Source organism: Bacillus rossius, chromosome 15, assembly GCF_032445375.1.
Source record: "Bacillus rossius redtenbacheri isolate Brsri chromosome 15, Brsri_v3, whole genome shotgun sequence".
NCBI lineage: Eukaryota > Metazoa > Arthropoda > Insecta > Phasmatodea > Bacillidae > Bacillus > Bacillus rossius.
Genome location: NC_086342.1, coordinates 2,157,333 through 2,184,695, shown reverse-complemented (window position 1 = coordinate 2,184,695; position 27,363 = coordinate 2,157,333). Strand labels below are relative to the sequence as shown.

Genomic DNA, 27,363 nt, shown 5'->3' with positions numbered 1-27,363 from the left:
GCAACCATGGATCAATGAAGATATTTCCCATTCTTATTCAATATTTTGACTGAAAAGAAGGCGGGACAAAAACCAAGGTAATTGAAATACAAGCCCTAGAAAACGAACAGTCAGATACTATAACAAATTTTATTTTGATGACCTTAGAAAAACGTGGCCTTGCCTCGAAATGTGTTGCGTATTCTGGAGACAATGCAAACGTTAACTTTGGTGGGCTGAACAGAAAAGAGGGACGAAATGTGTATTAATTTCTAAAAATCACCTCGGTAGAGACATCGTAGGAGTTGGTTGCCCAGCACATATTTTGCATAATACGTTACAGCATGGTACTGACTTGCTTAAATATGATATTGAATCAATAGTCATGAAAATTTCAATTATTTTTCCGTGTATAGAGTTCGCACAGAATCTCTCAAGGAATTCTGCGACTCAATTGATCTAGATTATCAACAACTGTTATCGCACAGTAAAACTCGTTGGTTAAGTCTTTTCCTAGCTATTGAGCGAATACTTAAATTATTTCCTGCTTTGAAATCCTACTTTCTTAGTCAACCACAGCCACCAGACATAATGAAGAAAATTTTTGAATTTTCAGAAATTTACTTGTGGTATCTGCACTCTCTTATGTCTGTTTTCGATTCAAAAATACAGGCTACTGAAAAGGAAAGGAATTGTATTTTGGAAGCTATGAACCATCTGGAGGCAACACTTCATTGCCTCAAAGAAAGGCACCGTCACACCTTTGTTCCTTTGAAAGTGAGAGAACCGATTAATAATTGCAAACAAGCCGGATTGTGTACGGAAGAACAGTGTCAGATTCTGTATGAAGCATGCATAAACTATTTAGAAAAATGGACAACAAATTTAGAAGAATTTGTGTTTCAAGTGGATGTACTTGAAATACAGACGAACTATTGAATTCGACGATTTGTTACCAAGCATTACATATTTGAAGGACAAAGGTATTGCTGTCGATGATGTCAGACTTTTTTATCAGTACTGTCATTTGACAGCATTCCTCAAGGAACAAGATGAAAGTTTCTTTGATGGGAGTTTGGATGTGATATGGAAAACATTTTTTAGTGAATGCGCTAATTCAGACCAATTCTCAGAACTTTTAAAAATATGTGAATTTTTTTCTCTATACCAGGACACAATGCGTCGGTTGAAAGAATTTTTTCCATGATAAGCAGTCAGTGGACAAAGGAGATAAACCGACTTCTACCAGAAACTGTCAAATCCACCACCACAGTAGTTTACAACTTCAAAGAAACAACCTGCGAAAACTTTTACTCATATCTGCTTAAGAACCCTAAAATCTTAAACAAAATTAGTACATCTGAAAAATATTAAATGCATGTGTCTGCTAATTATGTAAATATTAAGCTTATTGGTGTTCCTGCAACAAACTATAACATCCATTTGTTATACACAAGAAGATATGTTATTTTGTGTGGTATATGTAATATGTTGCGTTTTGGATATAGTGTGTTTATACTGGGTTATTCACTTTTTGAACATGTGTTTTTTTTTGTATAGGATTGATGTACTTGGTTATTCACATAATCCATTGTATTCAAAATAGTTATCACATAAAAAACGTGTTTTTAATATGCTGTATATGCGTAGTTTGTCTGATTCTTTATACTGAAACTGTATGAAATGCCAAAACATTGTAAAATATCGTACTCCATTGTAATTAAATAATGTTTTTTTTTTTAATATATTGTCCTCCTTTTTAGTGAAATGTCCTCCTTTTGCGAGGTGAATGTCCTCCTTTTTTATTAACAGTATCTGGTAACCCTACCTGCGCCCTTCCTCTGGAGCCGCGCTTGGTTTGGACACAACTGGAACCTAACTCGCGTGTCGTGTTCCATAACGTGTCCAAAACCAAATCCCAGTTAAGGTAACAGAAAGGAAAACTGTTTTTAATGAACGGTGCCCTGCGCGAGACTAGAAACTAGTTTCAAAGCTTTCTAGTGGACATTTAGCTATCATCCATTCAACTGATACGGGAGGGAAAAAACTGAAGATAGCAGCACCATTGAACAAAAAACAGAACCGCATTTCTAAATTTGTCAAGTACTTTTTAGGTTGCGATTAGTTCTTGCTATGGACATTTAAGAGTTGATAGTTTCGCTATCATAAAGTTTCATTTGGCACACCAAACAAATAAAATTCAAACAATGAAAAGAGCAGAAAAGAAGATGATGAAAAAAACCAGAAGGAAGGAAATTAAACATATCACGAAACCACAAGAATGGCCAAAAAAAAAAAAAAAACGAAATGAAATAAACACGCAATGAAATATCGTAAGTACTCAAATCTGCCCAGCTAGAAAAAAAACTGTTCAACACCTCCGAACTCCTTGGAACAGACAATAACAAACACTATCACTGCAAAGAAGGTTGTGAGTCATGAGTTTAGATCAGTTGTTCAATGCTCCACAAATACTTTGGGTTAATTTTAATATCATTACGAATTATTTTCTATTTCGTTTTAAAAAATTAAAAACTGCATAGCCGCAAAGTATGAGTATTGAAAATGGTAACTTCTGTTTGAATTGAAAAAAAAAAAACACGCGTACACATCTGCACATGTGCACATGGCAGCCATGCTTATTTACTTTCTACCAAGATAATCCAACAATGTCCAAAGTTGTCCCGAAGTATAATATTTTGCAGCTATGTACTACTAGCTCGCTGTAGGAAAGGTTTTGATGGAGATTAAAAACTGACGAAAACTAGCTTCTACTGCGCAGCTTAGGTTCCCCCCCCCCCCCCTCCCTTCTTTGCGACAGAAGAGAGGGGAGTGGCGGAAATTCTCTGTCACGAAGAAGGGAGGGGGGGGGGGGGGGAACCTAAACTGCGCAGTAGAAGCTAGTTTTCGTCAGTTTTTAATCTCCATCAGAACCTTTCCTACAGCGAGCCAGTAGTATACTCAATACGCCTCTCTGATAGCAGAGTATTCCATTAATTCTGGACCAGGGGCGCGGTACCACTGCTGAAGTGAAGAGTCATCACAGCCGTCAGTCTAGCGAGCGCAATTACGCGCCGTTGCGAAAGGCCGGGTGTGGCGGAGCACGTGATACGCGATAAGGTAATCTGATGTGGCAGTGGCGATATTGTTCTCCCTCTTCAGGGGCGTTATGCAACCATGCGTGACGCATGTGGTGCGCTATCACACACACGGACACACACACAAACACACACCTACACACACTAGAGAGACACATAGCAGAGACACAGACAGAGAGACACAGACATAGAGACACAGACATAGAGACACAGACATAGAGACACAGACATAGAGACACAGACATAGAGACACAGACAGACAGACACAGACAGACACAGACAGACATACAGACACAGACATAGAGACACAGACATAGAGACAGACATAGAGACACAGACAGACACAGACAGAGAGACACATAGCAGAGAGACACAGACAGAGACACAGACAGAGACACACAGACAGAGACACACAGACAGAGACACAAAATCGTCATACACGGATACAGACACACAAAAACGACGTACACGGATAAAGACACACACAAACACACACACAAACACGAAAATACACGCGCAGGCATGCACGGAACCAGAGAGCGCAAATACACACTTAGAGCATCAAAATAAAAATATTTTTTTTATAAAAACTAAAAAAAAAAAAAAACATGCTCTTATCAGTTACACACTAAAAAGTTGAAGAGTTCCGAGTTCCACTATCCACCTCCATCATCAGATCACCAAATTATTGTACTGTCATCCGGATTACACACATACTTGCAAAGTTTCAAATCGATACAATTAGAAGTAGGTTAGAATAAACTTCTAAGATTTGTTTATACAGTTCGTTAGTTACACTTTAGCCTAATATAAGTGTATTAACGATCGTTTTATAAAGTTCGTATGTTGCATGACGTCACGTACTATGTTACGTCTCGTTTCAAGTTTTTAACAAAAACGCCTCAAATTACGACCAATAAAATATTACTAAACCATCCGCATATCTCAACTAAGATCATCAATGTACGTGTTATGTATACGTAGTACAAGCCTATTGTTTGACAATTGATTGGTAAGAAATTTGAAGTAACGTTTGGAATTATTACAACAATATGAAAATATCCAAAATATTTTGTTATTAAACAACTTTTTTTCAATATTATCGCAAATAAATATAAATAACAATTCTTTTTTCATTACCGCAAAAAAAATAGGTTTTGAAACATATACGTAAGGAGTTATTTAAAATTTAACGTCATATTTGTTTTAGGGCAATACCTAGTTATGTTTCACTATACATATAAACATAGCATAATGTTTTGTATTAAAAAAAATTTCAAGTATATGCAACACGTTTGCAATTTATTAAGTATGGTAAACAAAAACTCTTAATATTAACGTCTGGGTACTCAATATAAGTTTATTTTATTAACTTTCTCAGTCCCAATTTCCAAAGATTTCTTTGTGAAAATCTGGAACAATATAAAAAAAATCAATCTCGAACGTGCGAATGAATCTGAGACAAAATATATTAACATGTCCCATTGACGTGTTAGGTAACATTTTTAATAACTTTTATTTTAAGGAAATCCGAATTGACTTTACAAAATAATTGGTGAAAATTGTGTTCGCTGTGTGTGTCTTTTGTGTTCGTCTGTGTGTGTCATTTTTGTGTTCGTCTGTGTGTGTCATTTTTGTGTTCGTCTGTGTGTGTGTCATTTGTGTGTTTGTCTGTGTGTGTAATTTGTGTGTTCGCCTGTGTGTGTGTCTTTTTTGTGTTCGTCTGTGTGTGTGTCTTTTTTGTGTTCGTCTGTGTGTGTGCCTTTTTGTGTTCGTCTGTGTGTGTGCCTTTTTGTGTTCGTCTGTGTGTGTGCCTTTTTGTGTTCGTCTGTGTGTGTGTCTTTTTTGTGTTCGTCTGTGTGTGTGCCTTTTTTGTGTTCGTCTGTGTGTGTGCCTTTTTGTGTTCGTCTGTGTGTGTGCCTTTTTGTGTTCGTCTGTGTGTGTGCCTTTTTTGTGTTCGTCTGTGTGTGTGCCTTTTTTGTGTTCGTCTGTGTGTGTGCCTTTTTGTGTTCGTCTGTGTGTGTGTCTTTTTTGTGTTCTTCTGTGTGTGTCTTTTTTGTGTTCGTCTGTGTGTGTGTCTTTTTGTGTTCGTCTGTGTGTGTGCCTTTTTTGTGTTCGTCTGTGTGTGTGCCTTTTTTGTGTTCGTCTGTGTGTGTGCCTTTTTAGTGTTCGTCTGTGTGTGTGCCTTTTTAGTGTGCGTCTGTGTGTGTGCCTTTTTTGTGTTCGTCTGTGTGTGTGCCTTTTTTGTGTTCGTCTGTGTGTCTTTCTCAAAATTATCACCGAGCTATGGATGGTGTGGAGTGCGATAATGTATTACACTAAAAGGTGTATCAATGTTCCGAGTGCGAACTGCAGTGTAACTGAGGCGTCCTGTGGACCAGTGTGGCGTGCGCTCGGCACACAGCCTCATTGCGCCTGGGATCACGCAGACAACACCCATTGTCGTGCTGCGCTAGGGTCGCGAACAATGGCGGCAGCTGCAAACAGCTTGGCACGAGTTTTATCTCCTACCGACGTCGACGATGAAACCTGCGTGGTGTCGCGCAGCTCGATGGCCTCGCTGCAAGCTCATCCAGGATCGCTCCTCAAATGCGGGGCGAGTTTCAACCCGGCCGACAAACCTAGGCTGAAGGATTCACACAGCGACGAAAATACGTTGCAAACATCTACACGACTTTGCGGTCTGAAGTGCTTTTCCCAAGGATGGTATACGTCTTTGAAGTTTTTGCAAATAGTATAGTTTACAAGATGGTACACCGAGTGTTACAATGAATGATGTTATACAACCTCCGCGAACAGGGGCGCAACAACTAAATTTCCAAAAGGGAGGGGGGGGGGAGCAATATACCTTTTTATAAAGTATCATCGATCCCCCCTTTGAAGCGGGGGGTGGGGGGTCCTCCCCCGGGAAAATTTGTATTTCGAGGTGGAAAATGGTGCTATTTAAGCAGTTTTACTATCTAAAAATTGATTACACAGCACTTTTTTTGCCCCCCTTTGCCCCCACGTCAAGGTTTCAGAAGGGGGGGGGGGGGGCAAAATACCCTTGACCCCCCCCCCCCTGTTGTTGCGCCCCTGTCCGCGAATATTGTCACTGCAGCAAAATTATTACGCTGAAATATTTGGTAGTACCGGCACTATTTTCCACCCATTTTTGGTTTCAATGCAATCATTTTACTACAGCGACAAAAATTCTCCGTCGTTTTAATAACTTCTTTCAATTAAACATAATTCAGACGAGCAGTGATCTATCTTAATTATTTCATTCTTATTTACAATAACAAATTTTGTTCAACTTCAACAACGGTGGCTCAGCCGTGTGGACGAAATACGACTAAAAAAGTGAGCTCTCCGCATGCGCGTAATTTCGGCAACAGAACGGCAACGGATAGGACACCAAAAAATCCGTTCCCTAAAAAATAAGGGACTGGCCGTGTCCGATCGTGCACTAGTAATACGGTTAGGGCACAGGTGTGGCATGTTCAACACCTGAACCCTTGTTTTCGATCGAACCAAATATCGCGTTTTTTTCGTTCTTGGGAAATTCGTCTTTTTTTGTCGGGTTGAATTAGATTACATGCGCCATAACTCCCTGCGTTCAAAATTCGGCCCACGTGACCATTTATAGACAAGCAAGACGGCAGTTAAGAGATTGGCCGTCAGAAAGTAGACGTGCGCGTAAGCTGGACATGAGAGAGTGAGAGAGAGAGAGAGAGAGAGAGAGAGAGAGAGAGAGAGAGAACGACACCGTATCTGCCCAAATACTCCCCCACCCCCCTCCTTCCGGGAGCGGATCACTCCCCACTCCACCACATTCATCCACTCCACCAGACACCAAGCATTCCACCACAGCCGAAAGGACAAACGGCCGACCCCTACCAAAGACTCCAGAATCATTTACACCCAAACACAACAAAAACGTACACACAGACACGAACCAAGAGGTGATGGGATGCACTCCGCGGCCTGGGACTCTTAGCGAGCCTCTGGTTTGACGCCACAGACAGGCACAGACAGGCACAGACAGGCACAGACAGGCAGGCGGACCGGGTGGCTCGCTACGGGCAGAGATGACTGTCAGTTCCGCGACGCACTGGTCGCTGACTGCTGCTGTTCGCACCAGCAGCTGATCAGAGCCTTATCTGCCTCTCAAGACCCCAGGTGCAGTCTGTCGACGCGGCGATTGCCGGGCTGTAAACACCCACCGGACAGGCCGCTGCACCGGGTGTTTACAATCCACGACGCCGGGCCGTGTTTACGTCTGGGTCATTTCTGCGCGCCTTCTGTGCCTTCTGTGCCTTCTGTGCCTTCTGTGCCTTGCGTGGAGGCACTGCACGTCGTCTGTTCGCTGCCCGGTGCTCGCTTTCCAAGCATTGCCTCGTCACTTCAGCTAGGTCAGGTGTGAGGTTATCTCTGAAAGATTTGTGCAATGGGAGTGCATGACTTGATGTAAGTTTTTGGACATAAGCCATTCCTAAGCTCGTGTATGTCTGTAGAAGAAAACTACAAAAAAAAACCAAAAGACAAAGAACAAAAACACGAATTAAGCAAAAAAAATTGCTGTTGTCAACAGGATATAAACACCACATAATATACCATAACAGGAATATGGTCAACAAACAAAAACACAAATTAAGCAAAAAATTGCTGTTGTCAACAGGATATAAACACCACATAATATTCCATCTTTGTTTGTTGACCGTATTCCTGTTATGGAATATTATGTGGTTGGTGTTTATCTCCTGTTGACAACAGCAACTTTTTGCTTAATTTGTGTTTTTGTTTGTTGACCATATTCCTGTTATGGTATATTATGTGGTGTTTATATCCTGTTGACAACAGCAATTTTTTTTTGCTTAATTCGTGTTTTTGTTCTTTGTCTTTTGTTTTTTTTTTTGTAGTTTTCTTCTACAGACATACATGAGCTTAGAAATGGCGTATGTCCAAAAACTTACATCAAGTCAGGTGTGAGGTTACGACCACGGAAGTATCAGTCTATGGAGTGGGTGGGTGTCTGTGGTGAAGTTGGAAGCCAACTGGATAGCAAATTGATGGCAAAAAAAATCGTAGCTGTACAAGGGAAAAATAATAGCTTGAGAAGAACTCACCAGGAAAAAATCGCAAAGCGAATATTGCTAAACAAACATAATACCAACACATCTGGCTGGTTGATAACCTTCATGCTGAGCGTGCGGGTTCTGTAGCTATCACGCCAACAGGTCGTGCTCCTTGAGATACGCCCACTATCGCCGACAACGTATTATCACAGCGTATTCAGGTAAATGACATAATTCTTTCATATCGCGCCGACTCAAATACGTTCTACACTCACTCAAATTAGTTGAAACTGCTATAAATTCAGTGTAAATAGACTGCGAAATTGTTAAGATGTCTTAAAACTTGAACCTGGCGATTGCCAACATTTTAATTCAGTGGCAACATCTCACTGATGCAACAGGCGTTTTCACTAATTTTCCACAGGTTTATTGAGAATCCTGCTGATATACCAGTCAGAGTAGAAACATGGGCAGATTTTTTCACCGAGTGCAATACTGATTCGGACTGAGACTGTACACCGTACTCTGTTTGCTGGAAAGTCGAATTTTTTTTTAAATATACTTTTCCCTATGCTTTTTCTAGTGTATTTTTATTATGTGTATCATTTTATTCTTTTGCACTTCTCTGTTACCAATTCTGCAAGAAGAGACAATTTCATTTGGAATTGCGGTTTGTTTGTATCGCAAGGTTTGTGTGTGTTATTCTTATCATTGTATATTATTGGCCTTGCGGCCTCTGTAATCGCAATACTCATTGAATAAACAGCATTTTTGAAAACCAAAACCAAACCAAACGAGGACAACAGTCGCTGTAGACAATCTCGTCTGCTACTGCGTCTGGCTATGGGTGAGGGGTGAGGTGGTGGCCTGCCGACAACTGCCAAGAGGTCACTGTGGGAGGGGGAGGGGGGGGGCAGACGGTGACACACGTGTCGTCTCCAACAGCGTCTGTGCTCTGTCGGGCCCGGCGCCAGTTACGTCCTTCTCACAAGCGAGCGAGCGATCAGTTCACAGTAACACAGACAATTAACCAACGCACCTCAGGTAGGCCATTAAGGACTTAAAAAAAATAGGACAATTTCTCTGAGACAGCCAGCCGACGAACAAGTCTTTTAAAGGTCGCTACTCCAAGACAAAAAAAAAAAAAAAACAAGGGTTCAGGTGTTGAACATTCCGCACCTGTGCACTGACCGTATTCCTGGTGCGTGATATGACACGGCCAGTCCTTTATTTTTAGGGAACGTATATCGGTGTCCTATCCATTGCCGTTCTGTTGCCCAAATTACGCGCATGCGCAGAGCTCGCTTTTTAGTTGATTTCGTCCCGACGGCTGAACCGCATCTGGCGCCATTAACTCGTACATAGTCACAGTTGTGATAGACGGTGGACGTACCAGCGTGTCACTGTGCCAAATGTAACTTCATGATAGCGAAGCTATCCTATAATAGGTACATTCTGTAAACTTGAATGTTCATGAAAACAAATAATCGAAACTGTAAAAAGGACTCGAGTAAATTAAAATTACATCATTTATTTCGCGCGATAGTGCTGCTATCTGCGGGATATTTGGAGTAGCAAGTGTATCGATGGTTGCCAACCGTCCGCTAGAACGCATTGAAGTCAAGTTTCTAGCATCGCGCAGGGCGCAGTTTATTAAAACAAGTTGTTTTTCCAATACCAAACAGGGGCTTTGTTGGATTTGAATCTCCCGCTCGAGCTGTTTTTGCTAGTAGTTCTGAGCTGAGCCGACAGATAGCGTCCGGGGTCGCACCAAACATGGTTTCAGTTGCGCTGCAGAGTCGCGCTGACCTGAGTCACGGTCTCGCGGGCGCCCGGCCTTGCGATAGTCATCACGTCGCTACGTCATATCTCCCCGGGGGACCGCTTCCTGGGCGACCTTCGGGCACTTCCCGTCGCCCCCCGAAACACGCAGCGCGCCGGCGCGAGGGGTGCTGTCACAACTTAGAAACACACCACAACATAAGTTAGAAACATGCAAGATAGAATTATGCCCTTTCTAAGTCGCGCGTTTCTAAGTCGCGCGTTTCTAAGTCGCGCGTTTCTAAGTCGCGCGTTTCTAAGTCGCGCGTTTCTAAGTCGCGCGTTTCTAAGTCACGCGTTTCTAAGTCACGCGTTTCTTAGTCGCGCGTTCCTAAGTCGCGCGTTTCTAAGTCGCGCGTTTCTAAGTCGCGCGTTTCTAAGTCGCGCGTTTCTAAGTCGCGCGTTTCTAAGTCGCGTGTTTCTTAGTCGCGCGTTCCTAAGTCGCGCGTTTCTAAGTCGCGCGTTTCTAAGTCGCGCGTTTCTAAGTCGCGCGTTTCTAAGTCGCGCGTTTCTAAGTCGCGCGTTTCTAAGTCGCGCGTTTCTAAGTCGCGCGTTTCTAAGTCGCGCGTTTCTAAGTCGCGCGTTTCTAAGTCGCGCGTTTCTAAGTTGCGTGTTTCTAAGTTATTATCGTTCTAACTTATGACAGTTCTAAGTTAAGTGGATTTTTTCGAGGTTTCTAAGTTATGGCTGTTCTAAGTTGTGTGTGGTTCCCACGGCGCGACGCCCAGGTACAGTCCTGAAGAGCAAGTCGCCGCTGCGAGCGAGCAGGTGAGAAGGTGCGCCGGCTGGTTACTACCAACGACCCGATAGAAGAAAATGCAATTTATTATTTTATTTTTGAAGTGAAACATCTTTGCTGAGGAGGCTACAGTTTTCGAGCGTTACGAAAATTCCGATCGCACGAGGGGAATAGTTAGGTAGGTGGTGGGGGAACCAGTAGAGGAGGAGACGGCAGGGGAGAGGTGGAAATGACGCAGCATACTGGCACACTTGCATACTTTCTCAATCGCATTCTTGCTCGAACTAGCTCACTCGCAAAGTTGCACACCTGCACACTCTTACACTTGCATATTTGCGCAACAGCATAATTGTATAAATTTTTATCCACAACCTCAGTAAAAGAGAACTATGTTTCCTATACTTAATAATAACACAACAAGCAAGAAATTTCACTTCAGTCACGCGTGGATTCGACGCACACGTATTTTTTTTTATATATTTATCAATGACTATGGAGAAGTTAAAGTTTTTAGCCTTATCTTATACTTAAGGATTTGGCCAACTACACAAAATCACGTTGAATAATCTTACAATACTAAACTTAACCCGATTTAACGTACAAGTTCCGACAATACGAACACAGGTAATGAACATGATAAATAGTTACAAATGTAATACAATAATGACACAGGGAACGCCTGCCAGTAGAGTAACCCGGCTGTAGTTCTGGAGGGGTCGTTACCACAACGCCGAAATACCATAACGCCGAATGTCAAAATTGACTACAAGGCCGACTGTTCCACAACGCCGAAATAACAAATGAATGAATTTGTGTGTGTTTCTGAAATGCACCTTAACGCCGAAATACCACAATCAAACCTAACCTTACCTAACCTAGCGTAATATAACCTAACCTAGCGTAATATAACCTAACCTAGCGTAATATAACCTAATCTAACTTAACCTAGCCTATCCTAGCATAAATCTACTTAGCCTAACCTAACCTAGTCTAACCTAACCTAACCTTTGTGGCAGTCCTGCAATGACATTTTCGGCGTTGTGGTAATTCGGCGTTGTGATACACAGCAGTTTTCTAGCTGTCGGCGTTGTGGTAATTCGGCGTTGTGGTGCGTCCCCGTTCTCTGGAGTCACGAGTAACTCTGAAGGGGAGTTCCCACGGCGCGTCGCGCATACAGCGAGACGTCCTTGTGAACGAGGAATGAGCTTCAGACACAAGAAGACAGCAGGGGGTTGGGGGCCCTGCTTGCGATTGCAAAAAAATCTAGTGACTGCGAAACGGGGGCTGGAAAAAAGTAAACTGTCATCATAACTGTATTTTATGGATAACTTTCTGTGTTTTTCAAAGCTTTCTGCTTATTGCATGCATGTTAGGCACACACATGGGCAGTAAACAACATACAAGTACGACTTGATGTAAGCTTTTGGACATACGCCATTGCTAAGCACATGTATGTCTAGAAGAAAACTAAAAAAATACCCAAAAGACAAAAACACAAATTAAGCAAAAAAATTGCTGTTGTCAACAGGATATAAACACCACATAATATTCCATAACAGGAATATGGTCAACAAACAAAGAAAAATTGACTAAGAACGAAAAAAAAATCCCACAAATGATGACAGCACAAAAATATTGAACCCAAAAAAAAATTCAGCACAACAGTTGAAACGAGACAAAAACACGACAAAACGGAAAAGACGAAACAAACACAATACTTAGTTTTCCAAAACAGACATACATGTGCTTAGCAATAGCGTATGTCCAAAAGCTTACATCAAGTCATGCACTCCCATTGCACAAATCTTTCAAAGATAACAACATACAAGTACCCTATCCAACGGGCAATACTCTCGGGGCCGCACCTTGCTGATTCCACAGATTTACGTCCCTGGAAGGAAATGCCGGAACTGCCTAGTCCAGAGTCACGTGATCCGCTGCGAACAAAGCGGAGCTGCAGGTGGAGAGGGGGAAGGAAGGGGAAGTGGTGTTCGCCTTGGAAGCTGTGCTGGTGTCCCGCGAGACGGTTCTTGGAGTCAACGCTCGAGGCGCCAGGTCCAGTCAAATGGAGGCCGGTGGTCGCCTCCCGCCAGGCGACGTGTGTTCGATTCGAGGCGGGGGGGGGGGAGCTAACCCCGGAGAACTATTCCGTCGCTGCCCCGACCCCCAGGTCTGTCCATCGGGCAGGACAGCCGGCTCCTGTGAGTCAGCCTCACTCCATCCATGCCGACCCTGCCTCGGGCGGGGAACTGCATGTCGATTTTCCCCATTTTCTTCCAGGACGCACATTACGCCTCAATTTCCCAAACAAGATTACGTAAAAAAAAAATGAGTACGCCCGCAGCTTTAACATTAAAAAAAAAAAAAATATTGGTAGGTCGCGCGCGAGAGAATGACCAGCCGAGACGTCACTGCGTGCGTTCCGCGCTAGAACCAGCGACATCGACACCTATTGAACACGAGTGTAAGTACCCGGCATCGCCCCGGCTTCTCACGTCGTGAAGGACGAAACTAAGTTCCAACAACGACTGTGCCAAGTTCCACCAACAACTGTACCAAGTTCCCAAAAAACAACTGTACCAAGTTCCCAAAAAACAACTGTACCAAGTTCCCAAAAAACAACTGTACCAAGTTCCCAAAAAACAACTGTGCCAAGTTCCCAAAAATCAACTGTGCCATTTTCCCAAAAAACAACTGTGCCAAGTTCCCAAAAAACAACTGTGCCAAGTTCCCAAAAAACAACTGTGCCAAGTTCCCAAAAAACAACTGTGCCAAGTTCCCAAAAAACAACTGTACCAAGTTCCAAAAACAACTGTACCAAGTTCCCAAAAAACAACTGTGCCAAGTTCCCAAAAAACAACTGTACCAAGTTCCCAAAAAACAACTGTACCAAGTTCCCAAAAAACAACTGTACCAAGTTCCCAAAAACAACTGTACCAAGTTCCCAAAAACAACTGTACCAAGTTCCCAAAAACAACTGTACCAAGTTCCCAAAAACAACTGTACCAAGTTCCCAAAAACAACTGTACCAAGTACCCAAAAACAACTGTACCAAGTTCCCAAAAACAACTGTACCAAGTTCCCAAAAACAAACTGTACCAAGTTCCCAAAAACAAACTGTACCAAGTTCCCAAAAACAAACTGTACCAAGTTCCCAAAAACAAACTGTACCAAGTTCCCAAAAACAAACTGTACCAAGTTCCCAAAAACAAACTGTACCAAGTTCCCAAAAACAAACTGTACCAAGTTCCCAACAACAAACTGTACCAAGTTCCCAAAAACAAACTGTACCAAGTTTCCAACAACAAACTGTACCAAGTTCCAACAACAAACTGTACCAGGTTCCAACAACAACTGTACCAAGTTCCAACAACAACTGTGCCAAGTTCCCAAAAACAAACTGTACCAAGTTCCCAAAAACAAACTGTACCAAGTTCCCAAAAACAAACTGTACCAAGTTCCCAAAAACAAACTGTACCAAGTTCCCAAAAACAAACTGTACCAAGTTCCCAACAACAAACTGTACCAAGTTCCCAAAAACAAACTGTACCAAGTTTCCAACAACAAACTGTACCAAGTTCCAACAACAAACTGTACCAGGTTCCAACAACAACTGTACCAAGTTCCAACAACAACTGTACCAAGTTCCCAAAAACAAACTGTACCAAGTTCCCAAAAACAAACTGTACCAAGTTCCCAACAACAAACTGTACCAAGTTTCCAACAACAAACTGTACCAAGTTTCCAACAACAAACTGTACCAAGTTTCCAACAACAAACTGTACCAAGTTCCAACAACAAACTGTACCAAGTTCCAACAACAAACTGTACCAGGTTCCAACAACAACTGTACCAAGTTCCAACAACAACTGTGCCAAGTTCCAACAACAACTGTACCACGTTCCAAAAACAACTGTACCAAGATTCAACCCAATCGGATGAATGAAGCGCGAACGCATAGAAGACGAACACACAAAACCCACTACTCCAGGTCTGGCCGAGCCAGAGGTCGCGGCGAGGCGGCCCATGTGGGTCAAGGGGAGTTCCCCGCCGCCACGCCGGCTGTAGCCCGTCTCTCAGGGCGAGATCCCACCCGGCTTCATTACTATACCGTCACCTTTAACTGTCGGTTTCAATTTTTACTATTTAACTTGATTTTTCCAAAACCATTAAATACTGTCCATCAACAAAACTATTACGTTTGTGTTCATTCTGATAGAAAAAAAAAGTTTAATGCTAAACAACAACTATTTATTATTTCAAAAGTAGAAACTATTTGTGAACTATTAACAATGCATTCCGTTAAATTATGATATGCTGAAACGGAGTCAAAATTTATAGTATTAAATCATGTATATTTAAAAAAGTGGTTGGGAAAAACAATTAGAAACCAAGACTACGTCACCTTAGAAGTGAACACTGAATATCATCACATGAGGCTCATATTGAAATACAAGAATAACACTCGTGTATTTCCAAATTATAAAGTTGTCTACAAAGTGCACTAGTCACCACGTTGTGGGAGTCGGTGAGTGGGGGCGACTGAAATGCTGCCCCTTGGAAGGGCAGCCTTCAGGATATTTCTGAAAGTAGTGTTTTTGAAAGGTTGCCTGAATTGTTGCCTCTTGGATGGGCAGCCCATCAGGATTTTTCTGAAAGTGGTGTTTTTGAAAGGTTGCCTGAATTGTTGCCCCTTGGATGGGCAGCCCATCAGGATTTTTCTGACAGTGGTGTTTTTGAAAGGTTGCCTGAATTGTTGCCCCTTGGAAGGGAAGCCCATCAGGATTTTTCTGACAGTGGTGTTTTTGAAAGGTCTGAATTGTTGCCCCTTAGAAGGGCTGCCCTTCAGAATTTTTCTGACAGTGGTGTTTTTGAAAGGTTGTCTGAATTGTTGCCCCTTGGAAGGGCTGCCCTTCAGGATTTTTCTGACAGTGGTTAGTTTGTAAAGTGACCTGACCTAACCTAAACTAACCTAAACTAACCTAAATTAACCTAAATTAACCTAAACTAACCTAAACTAACCAGTGTCAGAAAAATCCTGAAGGGCTGCCCTTCCAAGGGGCAACAATTCAGCTCCCCCGGTGAGTGGTTCACTGTTGGCGCTCTCAGCCACAGGCGAGTGGCAAAGGCGCCCCTAGAGTCACGCTACCAGCTCGTCTCTGGTGTAGAGCGAGTGGCTTGCGCGCCAGGGAATCTCTACTTCACCTCGCTCTCGACAAGAGCTTGGGTTGCGGGTATCATTTCGAGTCACCATCACGTGTAGATCGAGACATTATTACAATTTGTCAACTCGCTAGCCAAAAAAAAAAATACTATTATTGAAAGGCGAAGCGTATTACTTCTTAATAGGTTTACCTTGAATGCAAAGAAAATCAGTGCGTTGTGTGTGTGTTTTTTGCAGTAAATCTAAAGGGGCCCGCCTAGTCAGGGGCGTATCTGTGTCAGTGAGGCGGGATGATAAGTGCAACGCTCACTGGTGCTTCTAGCGCGGTGTCGCCTCTAAGTGCAAGGCTCTGTACTGGCGCGCAGTCTTCTTGTCGTGCATGGGGCAACGGTGGAGAGTTGAGTAACGATAAAATTGTATGGCGGAGTAATGAAGAAAAAATGTGCAATGAAAGTCCCTTGAGTGCTTGCAGGAATAAATACGGTCTGTTTCATGCCAAAAAAAAAAAGTTTCTTAAAACACACGTTTTGACCATTTTCACTCTCCTAAAAATACAGCTCAAAAACGAAATATGGAAAACAGAACTTCTTATTCGCCCCTATCTCATCATTAAATCTTTAACATATTTTGGAGCCGTATTTTTTTCTGAAGCCTAGCACATCGTACATGTTCCCAGGTAGAGGGGGCACCTAAGAATGAAATATATTCATCGCCAAAACCACAGGGATATTACATACATATATATTATATATATCACCTTCAGGACTTAAGTTAAATTTATTATATGCTATGCCTGAAGATAATTTTCCATGCCCTAAAACACCAGTCGAATCCATTATTTCGCATCTCTCCCGCACTCACAGACCCTAGCCCGGATTGTTTTTTGTTGTTGTTTTGTGCTCAGATACGTCACAGATTCCAGCGGTGTTTGGTCATTCTTCCTGTTCCTGACCGCTTCCGGCGCGGCGGCGATAGCTGTCGCAGCTGCAGATGCGCGCGCCAGTGCTGCCAGCCTAACCCACGCAACTGGCTGACACTCGCGTCTGCTTCAGAGCACGGGATATCCTCAGTTCGGGCGACACTCAGGCACTTACACGAAGTATGAGAACAAATTATTTCCAGTTTCTTCATCAATACAAATAAAATGTACATTGTTATGTTAAATCTCATAATAGCGTGATAACATAACATTTTATAGTTTAAATGCAATTTAGACGTGCGTAGGTTTTTAAAATGCATCGAGTGTTTTTTTTAGGGGGGAAGGGGGTAATTTATAAACGTTGAATACCACTAATTCAAATTATAATTCTTTTTGAGAAAATATTAATGTTATCCGGCATAAAAAAAAATTGTAGAATTTGCGAGGATTTTGACAGTCAAGTAACATAAAATGAAGTAGCCAATATAATTGCAGTTAAAAACGTAAATAGTTTTAGTCCCGTTTTCCAGTTGGTTATCCTTATTTTATTGCCACGAAAACGTAAAAAAAAAGTAACTTCGGCAGATAATTACGCAAAAAAATTCTGAAATATATATACATACATACATATACATACATATACATACATATACATACATATACATACATATATATACATATATATATATATATGTGTATGAATGTGTGTGTATGTATGTATATATACATATATGTATGTATATATACATATATACATATATATACATATACATATATACATATATATACACATATATATATACATACACATACACACACGTTTAGTGAGAGTTAAACCACTTAGGAAGTCTACCAACTGATCTGTGATTGCTGCAAATGTAAAGTCGTGTCCTGAAACGGGAGGCGCTGACAGCGAACAGCCACGAACAGTGCCGAGCTTACAGAGCTTACAGAGCTTACAGACGGCGGTCACCTCGACGTAAGCTCCGGGCGTCAAGGCCGAAGGTGCGCTGATCCGTTTCGCAATCCGCTCGAACCTGCCGGCGCGTGCATTGCGAAACCCGCCAATCAGGCCGCGTCGTGGAGTCCACGTGCGGGGTTCGGCGAGGGAAGGAGCTATGCTTTACCTCGCACGGGGCAGAAATCCTGGGTAGCCCTCCCCCCACCCCTCTATTTTGTTTCCACAACAACAATAATCCCACCAGACATACGTCTACATTATATACCAAATTTTTAATTTAAAAATTTTCATGGCCCGTGTGATATTTATCAGTGTTTAAATGTAAGTTCGATTTCACGAACTTCATTTAAAGAAATAGCGTAGTGTTTAAATTTCAATGAGCACACAAAATATATAAGAAAAAACATATAACTTTAATAATAATGTTCGCAGGCTTTCACGGCCATTGTCTGAAGTAGCTTGGCTTCTGGATTGTCCAAGCTACTTCACATAATTTTAATAGTTAAATTTTGAAATTACAATATTTAAAATATATATATTATTTCAGAAAGTACAGAAACTAAACTTATTTTTTTTTACCGTTGTATTGCCAAAATCCTATACATAAAATGTCAAGTAAAAATTTTTTTATAAGAATACATAATACCGTAACCTACCACGAAAGTTTGATCGGGCACACCAATACGTTTGGTTTATGTCCCCTGATGTTAACGAAAGTGACTATACACGGGTTTGCGCTGCTACAGGTGGGTCCGCCGTATTTTGTTTCACATTTCCGTTCCGTTGACTCGTACCAACTGCCGTGCGCCGAGGGCTGAGATGTGGAGCCGCGACCCAGGGACCCCCCCCCCCCCCCCCCCCCCACTCGCAGACAGACACATTATCAGATTCACACCTCATGAATACACCAAAACTCCCCCCAGGCAACTGATCACGTTAGGGCGTAGTCCTGGTTAGAAGAGATGGATCTTTTACATGCCTGACAATTGGCGTAGCTGTGTTCATAAAGTTGGGGGGGGGGGGACAAATAATGATTTTGATGTCATGTAAACCCCTTCCCCTCTTGCTAAGACGGGAGGGTCCGGGGGTCCTCCACCGGAAAATTTTAATTTTAAAAGTGCAAAATAGCGCTTTTTAAGCAGTTTTTGTATCCAACCATTGGATACATCGATGTTAAAATTATTATTGTTTCCTTAAGATGAAATTTGATGAGTGAAGAAATTACAAATAAAGTTGGGCAGAATAATATTATAAAATAAAAATATCACGGTCTAGAAAGTTGGGGGGGACAGTCCCCTCCACCCAAAAAGTTCAGGGGGACACGTCCCCCCTGGCTTCCCCCCCCCTCCCGGTTCCTACGCCCCTGCCTGACACTGTTGCCAGTGGTCCAACATGGGTTCCAAGAACCGGGAAATAGATACACCATTTCCATTCGCGGCATGTTGCTGGCGAGCGCACGGCTATGTCGAGAGGTTGAGGAGACACACAGAGACACATACAGACAGACGACGGGCGAGGAAGCCGACTGCAAGGTCTGGAGCGCAACTGGGACCGGGCCGAGGCCTCGCCGAGCCTGGCAGGCCGCCAACACTCCGCCAGGAAAGCCGGCGCGAGGGGCTTCCCAGAGCAGCTCGTCAGTCGCCGAGGCCCCAGACCTTCCCCTCACCCTCCCTCCAACACACGCCGAGAAGGGGGGGGGGGGGGGGGGCGATACGCGGCAAGCGAGATAAAGAGACGCAACTCGGAGCTATGAATAACGCTCTCGTTTTCTTCGGAAAATCAGCGAACTGTTCGGTATTATCTTTGAATATATTGTTACGATTTACCGTGGGGGTTCGTAAAGGATAGCCCAATTAAAGATTTTTATCACACACACAGTTTTATTTATTACCACTACTTGTCACTTACAAATAATCTTTTAAATTGTCAGATAATTAATTACACGTAAAGAAATGTAAATTCCCCAGTCACTCGTTTCACACACCTCGCTGGGCCGCACTTCCGGCGCAACTCTCGCCGCAGCACCCCTCGTGGGTCTCCGCCGCGGGACTCCGTCGCCGCACTCCGCCGCCGCTGTCACACCCTTCGCCGAGATCCCACACGACGCCTCGCTCGCAACTTCACTCGGGGCTCCGCCGCGCCCGCGACTCTATCGCCCGGAAACTCCCGACTCCACTGATCTCACTCACTCCCTGCCCTGGAGCCTTCGTCCAAGAACTTCGCCACTCTGCCGCACCCGCGGCACTATCGCCCGGAAACTCCGCCGCGGGAGAACTCCCCAGTGAACTCAACTCAAAGGTCGGCCCAACCTCCTTATATAGCCCTTGGGTTCCCGTCCAGAACAATCGAGCATATCTCCGAGATATCGCGCGACCTTCGCCGTCGAAATGCCCAGAAACGCGTCGTGAGTCCTCGAAGGACGCGATGGCTGCTCAAAGAACGCCGATAAACGATACAAGCATCGGGTTCCCACAAAACGCGCCGATAAACATGTCTGAGTCCTTTTATTCCGCAGTGCGGCCTCTTTAAGTAACTCGATCTGAGGCAGGTGCGCGCTGCGAAGGTCAGGATGTCGCGAGATAGTATGGCACGAGATACCAGGGAGAGGATGCGGGTGGAAGGGGGCGCAGACAGGCCGAACGAGCGCGGCGACGCCAAGCACTGCAGCCAAACGCGATCGTAACAATATATACTATATACTGTATAGAAGTCGCGAGTGGATAGGATTTACTCTACGTTTTTCAGAAGCGTATGATGAGCAGCTTGGGAACTTCACCGCTGCAGTGCGCTGCCGTAACGCCCTGTATCGTCTTAGTTGTTATTTACACGTTAGAGCGCAGCGCTGTCGCCCGCTGTCATTCCCCGCACCCCTCATCCATCATTCACTGCAGCTCAACGTCGTTCAACAGGAGGGGGAAGGGGTGTTTGAAGAGTTCGACACTTGTCCGCTAGGGACCACCACAAGTCGATGCCCTAGAGATGGTGGCGATTGCGGCGGTGAATTAACCAACTACCTCAAAACCGTATTAGAAATTTTAACCTGGGCTGGCGACTTCTATACAATATATATATTCAAAGGTATTATTGACGTGACGTCTAATAAATCGATGAACGCCGGCTGCACGCACGAAAAAGTATCCCGTAACGCACATTGTCCCGTTACGCTCATTGTACGCTTGCGCCGCATCTATCTCTCTTCCACTCGATTGGAACAACCATCGATTTGACTTTTTCGAGGCACATTCAACTTGAAACACTCCCATCAGTTTCCTACTTTTCCTATCATTGTCCTATCCTTAACAGAATAACACAGATTGGAAGAAGTTAAAGAGAAAACATGTATAAATTTAGTTAAAATAATTTCTCCGTTAAAGTTATAAACATATTTGAATTAATGAGTGCTATTAAAAGTAAATTTATCAATTAAATTGTAGATTCATTTCACTCATCCTTTGTAACCATACAAAATAGTGATAATTCAATAAAAATGATTCAATTTCATTCATAAAACTATGGAATCATTTCATCAATGTTTTGTTATGACGTTTTCACGTTAAACTATCGTCCGTAAACCGACTTTACAGACAACCAATTTTTTATCGGGCAATCTAACAAGCTACTATCTAGCGGATGTACCTGAAACTACTTCAAATAACGAGGTCTCAGTCCCGGCAATTAGAGCCAGCTTCCACCCCCCCCCCCCCCCCTTCCCACAAGCCACGTAGGTACCGGCAGGCCTTCACGTCAAACAAGCTCCGTCACTCGACACCAGGGCGACACTAGTGGTCTACCGAGAAGTCTTGGCTGTTTGCCGGTTCCATTGTTTCGTACATTGGCGCTATTCCGGAAACACACGGGGACTATGGCTCCACAGACGGTTTCAATAACATGAGGAGGCCTTCATCTCTAAGCAAATTATTATTTTTTTAAAGTTACATGTCTTTATACGATATAAAGTAAATCATTCCAGCTAATTTGAAATTTTTTAATTCGACTTCTGACAAGACAGCTGCAGAAAATTCAACTAAAAACCTGCCGGGTTGCGTTAAAAACACGATACCTGGTATGACCAATACTTATCATGTGACGAAATAAAAAGGGGGATGTATGACGTCGTGGAAGTTGGCCAATGAATATGAGATAGTTGAAGTAACGTAAAGTATGTCATGTTGTAATGAAATATAGTACTAGAACAGGGAAATACGAGAATAAAATAAGTATGGTTTAGTTTTGGCGATGTTAGACGTGTCATTTGATAGGTGAGGTACTAACGAGTTTATGAAAGTAAAAATTTAACTATTTTGACGCGGTAAATTTTTTTTTTTTTCATACAACGTGTCTCGTATACGTTCTTAATTTCCCGGAGACGTTTAAATTAAAACCGAATATTAATAAACAAATTATGTAAAAATGCTATCGCAAAATTAACTAAACCGGGTGGGATTGAAGCATACGTTACGATACAGTAGGGAACAGACGTTAGGTATATCATGTTCTAGATTAGAACAGGGCTGTAGTATATAATACGATACCCGAAAGTTAGTTTCTAAACGCGTTTTGTGCAAAACAAATATGTGAAATCCCCCGCCCAAAACCTTCATATTCCCGCGCTTGTCCTGTAAGAAGGTAGGTGGTGATGACGTAACCGTCGCAATGCTGGTGACATCACTATTGTTGCGGTATCGCGTTGTATACCAGTCCTAACCTGTCTTACGCCAGTAGCAATTGTTAGCATATTGAGACATGTGTTAGCTTATTCTTGACAAGAGTTTGGCGACAACTCAAAAGAGTTCAGGATTGTATCTTCTGAACTGCACTACAGATGCGGAAAAGCCTAGGTTGTGTACAGTAATAGTCTACAACCAAGGCGCTCTGATCTAAACATCATGCAGCCTGGCTTGTCTCAATGCACGGCGCGCTGCCGTCCTACCTCCGACGTTGCGTAACGTTTTGCAAATCCCGCTACGATCATTTGAAGATCGATGAATGAGCAAAAGGCAACTTTTTAACAATGGTCATAAACATTCTTTATTTTTGTCTCCCCAACCTATATAAATGCGAATCGCAAGGAAGATTACGTAGCAAGGATTCTTACTTGCTACTCTGGACCGAGCCCTAAATAACGGAATCTGCTGAAAACAGTAGGATTTATTATAAATGCTACTTCGTGTTCAAAAGCTAGTCACCTGACAACTCAATACCTATTGTTGACCAACATACAAACAAGTAAAAAATTTGGCAATATATAAAATTCGTGAAATCCCAACTGCCTTATTCAGAAAAAAATTAATAAATCCGAGTACTCAATTATTACAGACATTAAAAATTTCACGGCTCAGAGTAGTTTTTTTTTTGGAACTAAAGGCTTGCAATCATTTGTATTGAAAACAAGTAATTTCGTAATGTTTAAACAAAATAAAGCATTTTATAATAAATTTTAATAATAAACACGCATGTGTATTGCCACGAATGCGTAGACTATTTTATATTGCAAATATATATTTCGCAATTCTTAAAAATTACATACTCCATGCCTTATTATGGAAACATTTTTAACACGATACTCGTGCATTATTATACCGACAATTTAAAGAAACTAATACTACTACCAAATGAAAACACGCTTTAATGTAACGGCTTAGTTTTGTAGTGTTTACGTTATAAATAATGTGACGGCGTGCCCTTAACATCTGTTGAGATTCGTGAAAACTAATTATTTAAGATCATATATTAATCGAGACAGTCCGTCTTAGAAACATTTTAACACGGTTACAAAATTATAAACAGTTTTCAATATACAATTTAAAAACAGGTGGTAGTTAACCGTAAATATTAAACACAAATATTTACCAAAACAAAGTACTCAAATTCAAAAACAAAAAATTAAGGCCAATTTTATAGTTTGTGATTTTAATATTTGCTATACACAAAAATGCACGTAAATTTAAAAATCATACGCCAACGGTCATCTAGGTTCCGCGATAAATGGGTCAAATTGTGTTCATTCGGCTTGCTGCCTTAAGCTCATTGACGGCTGCAGAATACATGCATTGCCACTAATATTATAATAATTATAAAATCAATATTCTAAAAAAAACCGTTGCACTTACCTACGTGTAGACTGAAAAGTCGGCGTGAAGACTACGGCGTTCGTTGCTCCAGTTGACCAGTCAGCAAATTCGTCACACGGTTCGCAGCTGACGAGATTACGCAGCACAAAAATAAACAATAAACAGTTTCGCTAATCGGGAGATAACAACTGCAGCAAAATCAATACGACACAGCACACCGCACTACCGCAACGCTAGCCGCTACACTGCACGCCGCTTGCCGCTACGAGGTTTGTAGTCCTTCCTTCCCTTAGAATGGAAAACAGCTGAAAGCTTCCGAGTCAAAGAGCTTTGCCGGGGCCAAGATACACCACTCGTCAGTGTACTGTTACAGAAGCGGTCCGCGACCGGCTTTTTTTTTATTTACGGCAACATACCACCTCGCAGGATGTTATGTTTAGACACACGAGCACAAATTTAAAAAAAACTAACAGTAAAAATAACGGTCAAGGACGCAAGTTCCGCGATTGGCAAAGCAGTAATGCGAACTCTTGCAAGGTGCCACCTGGTTGACGGGTGGTGGATTGTGGAGTCATATCTTGCGAGTCTACCTTCCTTGGTTGGTTATCGACGAGCCCAGCTATGCAGCCTCCTGATTGGCTGGTGCCTATTGCGTCGTCTACTTCGTGTAAACTGTAGCCATGGAAACGAGGATCATTTTGAAAAGGAATAATTATTAATAAAAACAAAAACACTATATGTCTGAACATATATTTAACGATAATAAATTCAGAAAGCCATTAGATAAGCAATTTGAAATCGTATAAAAAAAGTTTTAGGGTGGTATACGGTATATTATGCTATGTATGCTACCACAACCCCCTACGTATTAGCATTAGTTAAAAAAAGGCCGAGATCAACACTATGAGAGCTGCTAACCTTGAAAAGCCGTGATTTGTAAAAAAAATTGCTATTCAGTTTGAGTACTATACAGATACTGTACAACTAATATTTTACGTTTTTTTTCATCATGATGCATCTAGGTAATTATAATTGTAACATCAGGTAGTAATGCTTTTGTTTCTCAAGCTGGAAATAAAAAAAATTAAATTTGTAAGTTATAGTTGTAACGAGCAAAAACCAGACTGAACGCTTTTCTTTGGAATTGATAATGGTCTGATTATGATATGAATGATCATGGCTGTAGGATCTAGTGCACAACATTTAAAAAAAATTAATAAACAAATAAGCTTGAAAATTGTGTGTTAAAACACCTAGTTGTCTTTAAATATGACTAATAAATTAAAGTAAGTAGGGGTCAGTTGGGATAACTGAGCCATGATTTTACAACAGACATGTAGGTAATAACTATGTACTTGCCTGGGAACCACCAACAAATATATTAATGTCCAATATAGTTTTTATTTATAATTCAGTATGGAGTCTTTAAATATTTATAGTCGAATCCAAATTTGAATTTTTCTTTTCAATGCATTTAAAATCCGAAAGAGAAAACAGCGTGCTAACCCTATAAATTGGAGCAACTGGACCATAAGAGTTTTGGTTTCAGACAAATTATTGTTATTTGAATTGGGGTAATTGGGGTAAGCCAGTTGGCAAACATGTCAACCCCACAAAAAAGTTACATCAAGTCAAATGTTCCCCACCTAGTCGAGTTATCGACGTTGGAAGGGAACTCCTACATAAACATTGGGTCAGTTATTAAGTCAAATAACACAAAGTACTAATACAGTATATAATCTATATAGTACGTAGTTAAACAAAATCTTAATAAATGTTAGATAAGTCACTCGAATCATCAGTGAAGCTGATAATATCTTTAAATATAACAGAGCTGCTTTTAAGGGACTTTGACCGCTTACTATCTACATATTTTTTTGGCAATGTTGGATTCTTCTGTTTCAACAAACTTCATTGTTTGAAAATGACGTTTGAAATACAAGACATTTTCTTTTGATTTCCCGTAAACTTTAACAATACAATATTTCCCCACTTGTATTGTGTTCACACCTTGTTCATTTATTTATTTGCTAGAATAACACATAAAATCTAAATCTCCGTCACTGTCACGGATCTACACTCATCTCATTAATATTTTTACGTTTCTTTTTTAAAATTTTGTTTCTCACCTTTTCCATTTTTCTTTTCTTTTCCTTCTTGTTTGAGTTTTTAATTGTTTTCATTCTCAATCAATAATTTATATTCTTTCAATGTAATAATATCACAGTGAGTCACAAGTCATTTACAATTTTTATCAGCTGTTTCAAGTTTTTTTTTTTTTATTTCTTAAGCACTTCTAATACAGTTCTTGAAAACTTTTGCGGCATACTGCTGTATATGTGCTGCCTGCTCCCGAATTTCATTTAAAATAGTAATTCACAAGGAAAAAATTAACTAAATAATTTCAGTAATGGATAAAAAATAACAATAATGATGGTACTTAATGTGCTTACTAGTAACTGGGGCATGTTGGGATAATTAGGACATGCTGGGGTAACTGGAACATGCTGGGGTAACTGGGTCCAAGGTGGACTTAAATACCCCAAGCACCTGGCCCACTTTCTAAAATATTTTGGAGGTAACTGGGCCACCTAGAAAACTTTCTGACAGTAACATTTCAAGGTTCTGTTATGCTTCTAAATTATGCTGAACTAACTATAATGTCGATAACGCTTAAGTGAACCTGTAGATATTACATTAATTCAAAATGACACCACATTGTTATGGAAACTGCTGAATACAAAATTCAAAATATTCTTACACGAAAGCCACAACACTGAGAGACATGAGGCAGGTTGTTGAAGGGAGACGCCATTGTTCTTCAGTGCTGCCAACCGCTTGAAGTGAAATTCCCCTCACATGTTTTACGAGAAATTAAATACCATGGCCCAGATACCTCAACTTGCCTTTTTTTTTAAATTAGAAACTTAAGGACTAAGGTGCAGTGATGATTAAAAAAACGTACAGACCATCAGAACTATGATCATTCTATAGTCTTGTAAAAAAAACTATGAAATAACTAAAGCACCTACAGAACAGGCAGTGACTTGTCCTCGGGAGACGTTGTGCGCAAGTCAAAGACCATCTGCCGCAGCGATGACGGTGCACTTCCTGCTGTCGCGAGGTCCCGCCAGGGCTGCCCAATCACGGGCAAGGGACGACGTGCGGCCGACCATTGTTGTAAAATACAAACTGAGACATTGCTGCAAGCTGGGTCAGTGACGTAGCACGAAGGGGAGGGGAGAGGTCCCCGTGAAATCCTCTCTCGCAAGTCGAGTACTATTTTTAATTTGGAACATCTCGGCTTAGAACCTTGGCAGTTAAGACTCGGTCTCATATTATTTCTTTTTTTTGCCAATACTTATTTATAAGGATTATTTCTAAAACACTTTTACTGAATACCTCCCTTGCTTTTAAAGTTTTGCCACAAATATTTTCAACGGATATTCATTTAGTTTAACATCATGTGTGTAAAAAGGTGTGCAAGTCTCACTTGTACAACTTTTTACGCTCATTATGTTACGCTAGGTATCGAGCTAAAATTTCATAAATAG

General features: G+C 41.6%; 1 protein-coding gene across 2 annotated transcripts in view; it reads right to left on the bottom strand.

Annotated features, from left to right (window-relative positions):
- Positions 1–24,178, bottom strand: part of LOC134539344 (oxidative stress-induced growth inhibitor 1-like) — a 63,911-nt gene extending 39,733 nt beyond the window's left edge. Inside the window, exon 1 of one of the 2 annotated variants that reach the window (XM_063381292.1) lies at positions 23,853–24,178. The gene's annotated coding sequence lies outside the window, so the exon portion shown is untranslated. Of the gene's footprint in view, positions 1–23,848 lie in introns of both variants that reach the window. The other variant, XM_063381290.1, reaches the window with a different exon arrangement.
- Between the last annotated feature and the right edge of the window lie 3,185 nt (positions 24,179–27,363).